At 48.8% G+C, this 12637-nt stretch overlaps 1 protein-coding gene across 1 annotated transcript in view; it reads left to right on the top strand.

Moving 5' to 3' along the window:
* Positions 1 to 12637, top strand: part of LOC144762942 (uncharacterized) — a 315799-nt gene that overhangs the window by 245092 nt on the left and 58070 nt on the right. The window lies entirely within an intron of this gene.

Here is a 12637-nt window from a genome sequence, read left to right as displayed (position 1 = left end):
CAAAGCCACTGATACAGTTAACGACACAGGAGGCAGCCGTATCGACTGTTCTCCCTTGGACATCTGAACATACACTTAGTTTTAATGAGTTAAAGAAAGCCTTATGCCAAGCACCTGTTCTAGCTACACCGAACTACAGTAAGCCTTTTACACTTTTTGTCACAGAACGTGATGGTACTGCATTATCTGTTCTCACACAAGATCAAGCAGGACAGTACAAGCCTTGTGCTTATTTTTCGAGCACACTAGATCCAGTAGCCCAGGCTTTGCCTGCGTGCCTCAAGTCAGTTGCAGCCACAGCTCTAGCAATCAGACAAAGTGATTCCATAGTATTAGGACACTCTCTGACAGTACAAGTTCCACACTCCGTGGAAGTTCTTTTAAACTGAACACAGACTCAACACTTGACAATTGCACGTTTAACAGGTTATGAATTGACACTGTTCCAGCCACACATAGAAATCAGACGCTGCAACGTTCTAAATCCTGCTACACTGTTACCGTCAGTTACTTCAAATCCTGCCACACATGACTGTGTGGAAGTCATTAACACTATGACTAAGCCAAGACAAGACCTGACAGACATTGCATTACCTAATCCCGACCTGACACTTTATGTGGATGGTTCATGTATGAGAACTAGTACAGGAGAACTAGTAGCCGCGTATGCAGTGACTACTGACACTGAAGTTATTGAAACACACCGTATTGACACCCTGTCTGCTCAAGCAGCAGAGCTAGTTGCTCTGACCCAAGCCTGCATACGTGCCAAGAACCTGAAAGTAAACATATACACAGATTCACGTTACGCATTCGGAGTTGTACATGACTTCGGAGTGCTCTGGCAGGAGAGAGGTTTCATGACTTCCCATGGAACCAAGATTCAGCATGGTCTCCTTATTCAAGCTCTGTTAGATGCAATACATTTACCGACAGCTATCGCTATCATGAAGTGCAAAGCACATACGAAAGTTACTGACATTATTTCCCAAGGTAACGATCTAGCAGATCGAACAGCCAAGCTTACAGCTCAGACACCAGACATTCCAGTTAACAAAACACAGATATCCACTCCAGATCCGACTACATGTATGACAGTTAAGGACCCTACACAAGATGTCATAGACATACAGTTACATGCTACTCCTGAAGAAATCAAGAAATGGTCCGAACAAGGAGGGGTCCAGACAGATCAGGGATGGTTGACGAAGGGAAAAGCCACATGGTTTCACCCCGACTCTATGGTTCAAGTCATTATCAATACCGCACATAGTCCAGCACACCTAGGAGAGAAAGGTATGTTAGACAGTATCCAGAACCTTTGGTTCAACAAGCACTTACGAGCTGCAGCCAAGCAGAAAGTCCGTACTTGTATGATATGTTGTCAATTCAATCCAGGTAAAAGTGTTCCGGTGGAACAAGGTGGATTCCAGCCCCCTGACCACCCTTTTGAAGTCCTCCAGATGGATTATATTCAGATGGAGCGATGTCGAGGTTTTAAGTATGTCCTTGTAGTTGTATGCGCTTTGTCCAGGTGGACAGAAGCCTATCCAGTTCCAGATTACACAGCAGCGACCACTGCCAAGCAGTTGGTTCGTGAATTCTTCCCCCGTTATGGACTCCCTAGGGTCGTGTATTCTGATAACGGCCAGCCATTCTCCTCTGAGTTGATGAGACATGTTTTCCTCTTGTTAGGGTACCAGTGGAAGTTCCATTGTGTGCGCCATCCTGAAGCAGCCGGTCTCGTAGAGAGACACAACCAGACTTTGAAAATCCGTATTGCCAAGACATGTCAAGAGAAAGGTGTAGACTGGCTAGTTGCCCTGCCAGTTGCTTTATTCTTTATGCGCATGGTCGCACATTCCAGATCAGGTCTGTCCCCTTATGAGGTCGTATTCGGCCGCCCCCCAAATATGTGGGGTACACCTAGACCCCGTAGTATTACAGATGTTTCCAGTAATATGTTGACAGATTACCTAGCTTCCTTGATGTCTGCCCTACACTCTTGTCGTTCACAGGTTGCCGCTGCATTTCCAGACAATACCGAAGTGAAACCACATGAGGTCATTCCAGGCGACCTCGTGTTGGTCAGGAACTTTGATTGTTCAAGTCCGCTGGAGCCTCGCTGGAAGGAACCGAAACTAGTCCTTCTGACCACCCGTACGGCCGTGAAGTTGGAGGGCCGCAAGGGTTGGGTCCACCTGTCTCATGTCAAGAAATTCCATGGACTCCGTAACAAAACTTTTGCCAAGAACATTTCCAAGGATTGTTCCTTTTCTAAAGACTGCCTAAAACCAGACTCTAATCCAGACATTAATACAAATCCAGAATTGAAAGTTCCTCTGTTAGAGAAAACTCCGCAGCAGGAGTATAAATTAAAACTCCGGTCTAGTAAAATAAGTCAGCCAGTTTAATTGTCTAAGTCCCCCTCGGGTGAAACGGTTAGACAGGTATCTGACATGTATGAGATAGACCCCCATAGTGAGAGAGTTAGTCAAAACTCTATCCGATGTATCGTTTTTCTAAGTTTTCTATTATTTTTAAGTTTGATGGTTACCTGCATAAGTTATGCATTTCATTTATGTTTTCCACCTTCTCATGTAAATAAGTTTTCTAATGCTACAGTAGAGCACACATTTAGTGATCTGCCTCCTCACGAGTTGTCCTATCGTCTTGCTATGCGTAATAACACATTCATTAGGATGTTACATTATTCTCACCAGACCAGCAATGCTACCAATTGTTGGGTGTGTGGTCGACTCCCCCCTTTCCAGACACCGAAGGGAGTTCTGCCACTCTTTCCTTATCCATTCTCACATAATGGTTCGTGTGGAGCATGGTCCACGTTAACGTCATCCTCAAATGATATGTCCCTTCTGAATAGAACATGTTTTCCAGACAAGCAAGGTCTCTCCCATAGAACAGGGTTAGATCTAGAAAATGAAGTTTATAATTTAGGTAATTATTCTTCGAATTTTATGGTCCTGAATGTTCAGTCTGATACTACTCCAGACTTACCTGCCATTTCAGTACTACCAGTCAAAGGCGAATTATGTGTCAAAAATAATGGTTCCGTACATGTAGGACATAGTGATTGTACTACTACTGTCGAGTATAGTGACAGTGGGAAATATATTTTCAAAGCTTCACGTCATTCTTATTTTGTTTGTGGTCAGACCGCATATGTTCGTCTGCCCCTCGATTGGGATGGAACATGTTATATTGCCTTCCTACTGCCACCAGTTTTTCTAGCCCCATCTGATTATCATAGAAACACACATCTAGTACACGTCAGACATAGAAGGGAGATTGAGTCCCCAATTGTCGATCAAACTGAAACTGCTCTAGAACAGTATCAAGACTTTAATAAAGGTTTCTTCTTCTTTATAGGCCCTGTCCAGAATAGTAAGTTAATACGTAGATTAACCAGAACCCTTGAAGCAGTAGTGAATGAGACTACTTCTGCTCTAGGTAACTTGACCGAAGAGCAATCTGCTATGAGATTTGTCGTGCTCCAGAATCGTCTCGTTCTTGACGTCATACTGACCGATAGAGGAGGAGCATGTAGAGTCATCGGATCTAGTTGCTGCATTTTCATTCCTAATAACGCGCCGTCTGTTTATTCAGCTATAACCAGACTTCATAAAATTGCCCATCAGTTACACCAGAATCCAGGCACCTGGACATGGTCCGGTTGGCTCTGGAGTATTTTATCTGCCTGGGGATGGAAAGTATTGTCATTTCTAGGTATTGCAGTAGCGATCATATTCAGTTGCTGCCTCTATATACAATGTGGCCCTGCGATTTGCGGCATTTGTGCTACCTCTTGTATTCCTAGTCCTAAGTCCCGTTCCAAGACAATTCGAGACGAGCAAATGATGCTGTATGAAATGATAGATGGTATCATGAATATAGATGTTTCCTGATGGAAACGTAGTGACAAGGAGGGAATGTGGAAAAGTAAATTTTGCCATGTTCTGTGTCTCTACGTGTTCCCCATGTTATGTTATACGTGTATGATCGATATGCATGTATTCCCTTCTGATCGATTAAAGACGCAATTACAGTTGTGTCCATTTCTAGTATGCCAGTTTCCAGTTTTCGTGAATACAACGAATATCCGGCCTATGTAAAGCTACGTTGCCACGTTTCACAGTGTGCACGTTAATTCATTGAAAAGTCCCCGTTTCTAGGCCTCAAAAGGGCCCGGACTCAGATTCAGCTCCTGTTTCCTGAACCCTCTCCGAGGAGCGATACAGCCCCCACCTGTATACCTGACCCTTAGCTTACTTTCATGCCTCACAGTGCCCGGCTCGGCCTGGCTCTGCCTCCAGTCTGCCAAGAGTATGTTATGTTTCTAGTTATCAGTCCAGCCCTCCTTCTCTGCATTCCTAAGCTACTGAATCGCATCAATAGTTTCCGTCATGGTCTAGCCTTTATGTCTCCATGTAAGAGAAATACTGTATTAATATTCATAGAATATTCCTCGCACACGCACTACATATAGGATTATGTATGCACCAGTCTTAATGTCTGTTAGCCTTTACCCCGTTAACTTTTGGATTCTATCAACATGTTCTCTAAACACGAGATACTAGATAGGCTTTAGTTACATGTCGCTCTGACACTCCAGACTTTAGTCTCCTCTTCTAGTGCAGAAGTCATAGCCCCCCAGTTCTCCCTAGTAACACGTCATTGTCAGTTTGCGCGCACCATTAGGTTAGAGGTCCCAGCTGCTCAGGTAGCCCCCTCCATGTTTCCGCCCCGTTTATGACATATTCTGTTACGTTTGCATCACATGTCTATGTATCCGCCCTGTATACGCCTTCTTGTTGCATCAGTCATGCCTTATCTTTCGCGACTACTACAAACTCCGCCTACTGCTACGCCTACTGTATTGACTGTAATGTATTTTGTTTAACTATATATACTAATGTTCTGTTATTAAAAGTTACGCCTGTCCCAGATCCTGCCCCCGATGCGCATCATTCCCATTCCCGTACAGGCTGTCCTGTTCATGTCCTTTATGCTTAATTAAAGCCTGTATACTCTAGCTACCTCGTATCTTGACTGTTATTTATTGAGCTATCTATTTGTATGAGTATCCTGAAAAATAGCACAGGTAATTAATTATTTATTTACCACACCAGTTGAATGCCCTCCTGCTGTGGTTTTGCACAGTGAAGGAGTTCCCAAGGCCATGGAGGGTGAAGGCCTTTGCAGTTCCATGGTCTGAGGGCCTACTGTGTGCCTTTTCTCGAATTTCCCTCCTGCTGTAGGTGCTACAGCGGATTCGGAGAGAGGAAATAACAGTGATTCTGGTGGCACAGTTTTGGCCAAGGATACCATAGTTTCCGTTTTTGACACTTTCAGCAGCGTAACCTCCCCTTCAATTAACGTTCCCTTCCAGCCCTCTTTGGTTCCCATATCTATCTCTCAAACAGATCACCCAGTTGTGATTAATGGCTTGGAAATTGAGAGGGATGGATTGCAACATTTAGGATGTTCACCACAGGGGGTGGCCTGTGATATTCAATCGATAATGAAGGATTCCACAACTAAAGCCTATATTAAGCATTGGAGAAAAGCTTGTGTATGGTATTCTAAGAATTCCTGTGATCCAGTCTCTGGTGAGCTATTTCACATTTATGATTTTTTGAAGGATGGCTTCTCTAGAGGTTTAGCACACACTACTTTAGGTTCCCAGTGGGCCACCATTAGATCACATAGGCAGCCTGGAGGGAACTCTCGATTATTCTTCCTCAAGAAAAAAAGCTACTGAAGAGTCTTGTCTGATTCCTTCCTAGGACTTATCAGTGGTTCTGGGGTGCTTGCAGGAAAGGCGTTTTAGGTTTAAGACATTTTTTATTTTTGAACAATACAAGGAGACAGGACATTCGTAGCTCGTGGAGTTAGGCAATACGTGCAGAGCCGCACACATAGCAATGATCAGTCAAAATAAGCATCATTGGTGCAAACCCCCACGACCGCCTGAAATGATATACAGTATCGTGACACTGGAACAGTCCCCCCCAAACATCCCCTTCACCCCCCGCAAGCCCCCAACTCCCCCCTCCCCCCTTCCCCCGTCCAGTCCATAGAGTAATCCCTTCCTTTGACTACGATCACGCTTGGGCGATGAGGTAGGACCCAGAGGTATTCAGTAGTTGGGCGCCTCGGGTGTTGTGAGTCTCAAGAGGCGTAGGTATCTCGGGCGGGTGATTTCCCTGAATTCGATGAGTAGCAGGGATCGGAAGGGTTGCCACAAGTCATCAAATTGGTCTATATCCCCTGCCACTGTGAGCGAAAGTTTCTCCATCCCCAGCACATGCCATAGTTTGTGGAGCCAGCCAGTGATGGAGGGGGGTGTGGGAGTGCGCCAGTGTAGTAGGACGTTCTTTACTGCAGAACCAAACGCGATAGCTATCTGTCGGCCCCTGCGAGATTTGAGGGGGTACATCAACCTGTTCGGCAATCCTACCAAGATGTAAGTCGGGAAGCGCGGCAGCTCGGTGTCGAAATGGGAGTCAATCTCGTCTATCACTTCTTTCCAGTAAGAGTCTAGGAGTGGACAGTCCCACAAAATGTGTGTCAATGTGCCTACTCTACCACATCCCCTCCAACAAGCGCTATCTTTGCTGTGATCCATTTTGTGTATGCGTTCTGGGGTATAATACCAATAAGTGGAGACTTTAGTCATCGTTTCAGTGAGCCCCGTGTGGTACGCTGAGTGCCTCGCTCTGTACGAAATCTGCTCCCATTCTTTATGTCGCAGTGTCCTGCCCAGTTCCCTTTCCCAGCGCTCCCTACCTGGATTATAAAGGTGCGATGTAGGCGGTTGTAACAGTTTATAAAGGTCGGTGATCAGTTTCTTATCTGATGAGCGGGTCATGAGCCACCTCTCATAAGGGCGGAACTGCCGATCCGCTGCTTCCCGCACCTGCGGGTGCAGAGCCCAGTGACGCACCTGCATGTAACGGAGCCGCTCAGTCTCATGGAGGAGTATTCCTGTCGGAAGCAGTGAAAGGGGATGACGCCCTCTGATTCGTATATATGACACAGAGTCCTGCAACCAGCCGGTCTCCAGTGTGCAAAGGCCCCCCTCTCGGTGCCCGGTGTGAAATCTGGGTTATCTACCAAAGGCGTGAGGGGCGATGGGAACGAGGTGAGATTGCAGGTGATGTTCGTGGCATCCCATACCCGTAGGGGTACTCTGGTGATGAAGGACGCATAAAGATTCGCAGGTCGGTGAGCTCTACGCAGAAACGACACTTCCTGTAAGGGTCTGCCTGCCACTGCCTGATCCTGAAAAAGCCAGTGCTTGTCTGATTCCCACCTGCTCCATTCTACCAGCTACCGCAGTTGTGTAGCTTGGAAGTATTTGCGGAGATCTGGAATCCCCAGACCCCCAGCCTCAGGGGCTAGCATGGAGAGAGCTCTCCTCATTCTGGGTTTCCTACCCTGCCAGATGAAACGTGCGAGATCAGACTGCATCTGCTGAATCCACCCCACGGGGGGGTTGGAGCGGTAGCGCCCGGAAAAGGTATAGAATCTGGGGCAATACCGTCATTTTAACCGCCGCTATGCGTCCTACGATTCAGAAAAGGGGGTGGTGATGAACAGAGTGTCTGAATTAAGCAGACCACTCTTACCCAGTCCAAAGATCAGGGCTTGATCCATCACCGTTATTTAGCTCACTGCCCCATCCCAGCTCAGAACCTGGCTATATGCAAATTAGTCTGTCCCTGGCCCAGTGCATCATGGGAACAGGGCAGACCAAACTACCAAGCCAATTCTTCACCAGAAAGGAGACAAGCTTCCGGGGACCGGTTTCTGGCATTTCAGCCGTCGTCGGCCCGGCTTGCTTGAAACCTGATGGAGCAGTGAGCAAGGGACTCATGTCTGAGTATACCCTGCCACACCTATAGTGGCTATGCGTCCTAGCCAGGAGATGGTGCTGTGATTCCATCGTCCGAGTTCCTCCCGGATTTTCCTGCTCAGAGCGTCATAGTTGGCTGACACCATGGCTGGCAATGTAGGAGACAAAGCGGGTTCCAAACGTGGGACCCTGAGACCTAGCTCAGTTCAGGTGTATGGTTCTATTAAATCATAATACCTTGAAAAAAGAAAAATTTCTTTTTTTAGTGTCCCCTCACTCACCAGGGTTTCCCCACGGTGACATGCTTCATCATTGGGGTCCTCCCAGTTCTCTACGAAAAGGGGCGTGCTGCGACTGACGGACTACGTAGGAGCACTTTAGTGTGAAATGACTATGTGTGGTGCAAAAAGAAAAAATAAGTGGAGTGGGTGTGTGTGAGTATTAAAAATACCGTACTTAGTGGGCCTAACTGTTTTATTGAGCTCCTATGTAGGTATATTAAAAGTGGGGTTGATGTCACTGTGGGGCAACCAATAATGTGGTTGACTCAGTGATCAATATGGTCGACATGTTTCATGCTACCCCCTAGCATTTCTTCAGGACCATGCAGGGACCAGCCCTGCATATGCCACTCCTAAATCCCCGGGGAGGTGTACTGAGTAGGTAGGAACACACGATTTCACCACACAGGATCAGTGTATCCGATAAGTGAAATCGACCCCCCAGAGTGACCAGGGAGTGTCATTTATCACTTTGAAAACACCTACCATTTGAGAGGAACAAAAGTATGTATTTTATTAGAAATGCATGCAAATAATATTGCCTTATCATTTTAATTATTCACTGTCCCCACCATTGGGATTTAGGAGTGGCATATGCAGGGCTGGTCCCTGCATGGTCCTGAAGAAATGCTAGGGGTTAGCATGAAACATGTCGACCATATTGATCACTGAGTCAACCACATTATTGGTTGCCCCACAGTGACATCAACCCCACTTTTAATATACCTACATAGGAGCTCAATAAAACAGTTAGGCCCACTAAGTACGGTATTTTTAATACTCACACACACCCACTCCACTTATTTTTTCTTTTTGCATCACACATAGTCATTTCACACTAAAGTGCTCCTACGTAGCCCGTCAGTCGCAGCACGCCCCTTTTCGTAGAGAACTGGGAGGACCCCAATGATGAAGCATGTCACCGTGGGGAAACCCCGGTGAGTGAAGGGACACTAAAAAAAGAAATTTTTCTTTTTTCAAGGTATTATGATTTAATAGAACCATACACCTGAACTGAGCTAGGTCTCAGGGTCCCACGTTTGGAACCCGCTTTGTCTCTTACTGACTCTTTGGAGGACGACCTAGTCTCTGATATCCTCCTCTCCCCCGTTTCTTTACAGTGGCAATGTAGGAGCCAGCTGTATCCCAAGGTAGGGCACCAGATCCGACGACCAGAGCATCGGAAACCTGTTCTGCAAGTGTGTTCTAGTGTTCGGGTCAAGGGAGATATCCAGCGCCACTGACTTCCCCATGTTCATCTTGAACCCAGCGACTGCCGCGAAGGCGTCGAGTTCACTGATGCAGGCCGGAAGGGCAGTCCGGGGCTCGTCTAGGGACAGTATGACATCGTCGGCATAGAGGCTAATGGTGTGGGTGAAGCCTCCAAACCGTTTTCCTGCCGCCAATGGATTATCACGTATCCGCGGGGCGAACGGCTCCATATAGAGGGCAAAGAGGAGGGGCGAAAGCGGACACCCCTGTCTAGTGCCCCTCTCAATGGTGAAGCTTCGCGAGCTGTAGCCATTTACTCGTACAACCGCTGACGGGAGTGTATAGCAATTAAGGACCATAGAGCGGAATTTCTCACCTATACCCGCCTTCAACAGGACTAGCTCCAAGTAGGGCCAGTGGACCCGGTCGAATGCCTTCTCGGCGTCCACCGCCAGCATCATCCTCTCTCCCGGTATACGAGAGGCCTTTTCAATGGTGTTGTCCACAGTTTGCCTCCCCGGGACAAATCCCGCCTGGTCCGGGTCGATAAGCCCCGGCAGAAGGGGTCCAAGTCGGGCTGCTAGTATCCCGGTATACAATTTAAGGTCCACATTTAAGAGGGAAATCGGCCTGTAGGAGCCACACTGCGTCCGGTCCTTCCCCGGTTTGGGGATGACGGCGATGGAGGCCTGCAGGAGATCAGATGGGATAGCCCCCTGTGCTGCAAACGAGTTAAACAGGCGAGTGAGAAACGGGGCCAATAATGCACAAAAGGTTTTGTAAAACAGGGATGTATAGCCGTCCGGGCCCGGGGCTTTGCCGTGCTTAAGTCTGGCTATAGCCGACACCACCTCCTCGATCCGGATCTCCCTGTCCAGGTGTTCAGCTTGTGAGTGTGTCAGGGATGGAAGAGTGACTGAGTCTAGGTACGCCATCGACTCTTGTACATTTGGGGGTCCCCCCGCATATAGATCCGCGTAGAACCTTCGGAAGGTTTCAGCGATCAGTGCATCGTCCGTGACCAATGTCCCTGTGGGGTTACTAATTTCTCGCACCATATGCCGCTGTTGTTGCACCCGAAGCCTATTCGCCAGTAGGCGGCCACACCGGTCTCCCCCTGTGTAGTAGGCATGTTTCATACGTAGTGCCGCGTATTCGGCTCGGTCCATATCTAGGGCCGTCAGGAGTTTCCTCGCACCTTTGAGCTGTTTCCACACCCGAGGGGCCCCCGTTCGACGGTGCATTTGCTTGAGTTCCCGGGCTCGTTGGGTGAGTTCCTCCCTTTTACTCTGTCTTTCGCGATTCTCAGCCGACGCAATCGCGATAAACTCTCCCCTAAGAACCGCCCATCGTGTTGCCAGGGACGTGTCAGGGTTGTCGTTGTGGGACAGATATTCCTGAGTAGCCGTCGTAATGCGTTGGACCACCTCCTTTCTGTGCAGCAGCGTGTCCCTAAGGCGCCAGACCCTGGGGGGAGTGGCCCCCGGCGGCAAACATAGTGTAGTGAAGACCGGTGCGTGGTCCGATAAGGAGATCACCCCCATCTCCGTTGCCGAGGCCAGAATCCTCACCTGGGTTGTCACCAGGAGGTGGTCCAGTCTCGCACACGTTTTGTGTGCGTGAGAGTAGTAGGAATATTCTCTATCAGTAGGGTGTGTGCAGCGCCAGAGGTCGTGTAGATTCACTTCCGACAGCTGTGTTTTGCAGGCAGCGGAAAATTCCCCCACCTGCGGCGTGCGCTGTGCTGACCTATCAATGCCCGAGTCGAACACCATATTAAAATCACCCCCAAGGACTATGTGTCTGTCTTGCGATGCAGTGATGTCCACCAGCGCGGACATTAAAAAGTGCTCTTGTTGTTCATTGGGACTATACAGTGAGCCTATTGTAAATGGAATCCCACCAATCCTAAACCTGTACGCAAGCAGCCTACCCTTGTGTTCAGCATGTTTATGGAGTACCTCACCCTTGAAGTGTCGAGCTAGCAGGGTTGCCACCCCCGCGGTCTTAGTGTTGTTGGAGGAGAAAAATTGTGTTGGAAACTTGTGGGAGCGTAGCCTGTGGGTGTCACTTGGTAATAAGTGGGTCTCCTGGAGAAGACAAATATCTGCCCGTGTGTTTTCCAATAGAGACAGCACCGCCCTCCTTTTCACTGGGTTATTGAGGCCCCGGACATTCAAGGTTACTATTTTAAGGGACATAGGAGGCATGAAGAGTGTATAAAAGTAAAGCAGTATCTTCTTGCCCAAGAAGGACCAAGTGACGGAGTGGCAGTGAAGCTGCTAGGTCTGGTATGAAGCACTGGACGGTTTTCCCCCCTTCCCCCCTTCCCCAACTCTCACCCCCCATCCCAACTCCCAAACACCCCAACCCCTCAAAAAGACCCCGACGCCCCCCCTTCCCCACCTTCCCCTCAACTTGTTCAAAAACTTCATAGTCCCAGGCCAGTCCTCTAAGGACGAGTCTGTGGTAAGTCACTGATGTGGACGTCCAGCCACTACACTCCCGCGTACCCCCCCCCCCAGAACCCCGAACTGCTGAAACGATCTCCCCCGGAGTCATCTTAGGCTGTGAGCGCCACATCACTCGAGGCGGTGTGATCGGCTGCCTCCCGGAGCACACTGTCCATTCCAGCCCGTCTGGACGGCGAGCCCGGACGGGCAGATGAAGCGGAGGACCGGCGCTCCGGGACTCTCTGCCAGCCGTCTCTGGTGATGCGTCGTCGACGCGGCGTGATCGGCTCTTCGTCAGGCGCGGTAATTCCCAGCACTTCACAGGTGTCCTGGAGCGACCGGAGCTGGTGCAGGACGCCATTCCATCGGAAGATAAGACGGAAAGGGTGGCCCCAGGAGTACTGTGTTTCATTGGCTCTCAAAAAGTCAGTCGCTATTTTGAACAATTTGCATTTCTGAAGCGTGATTTCCGATAGGTCTTGGAAAAGGGCAATTCGGTGTCCTCGGAATTGCAGTGATTGTTGTTTTCGTGCTTCCCGAATTACCCTCTCCTTTAGGGGAAAGTCTGGCAGGAAGGCTAGGATGTCAGGCGGAGGTGCCGAGGACCGGCGCGCCATGCCCACTCTGTGCGCCCGGTCAATCCTGATAGGGAAGTCCTCCGGTTCGGCCAGTATTTCCCTGAACATGCTCTGCAGGTACCCTGCTGTGTCCTCTCCCTCCTCTTTAGATGGCACTCCCCGGACTCGAATGTTATTCCGGCGGGACCGGTTCTCAAGGTCTTCATTATGGGCCTGAAGGCCCAGGTGTTGCTC

The sequence above is a fragment of the Lissotriton helveticus genome, chromosome 6, assembly GCF_964261635.1.
Source record: "Lissotriton helveticus chromosome 6, aLisHel1.1, whole genome shotgun sequence".
NCBI classification, from domain to species: domain Eukaryota; kingdom Metazoa; phylum Chordata; class Amphibia; order Caudata; family Salamandridae; genus Lissotriton; species Lissotriton helveticus.
This window is presented reverse-complemented; position numbering and strand designations above follow the sequence as displayed.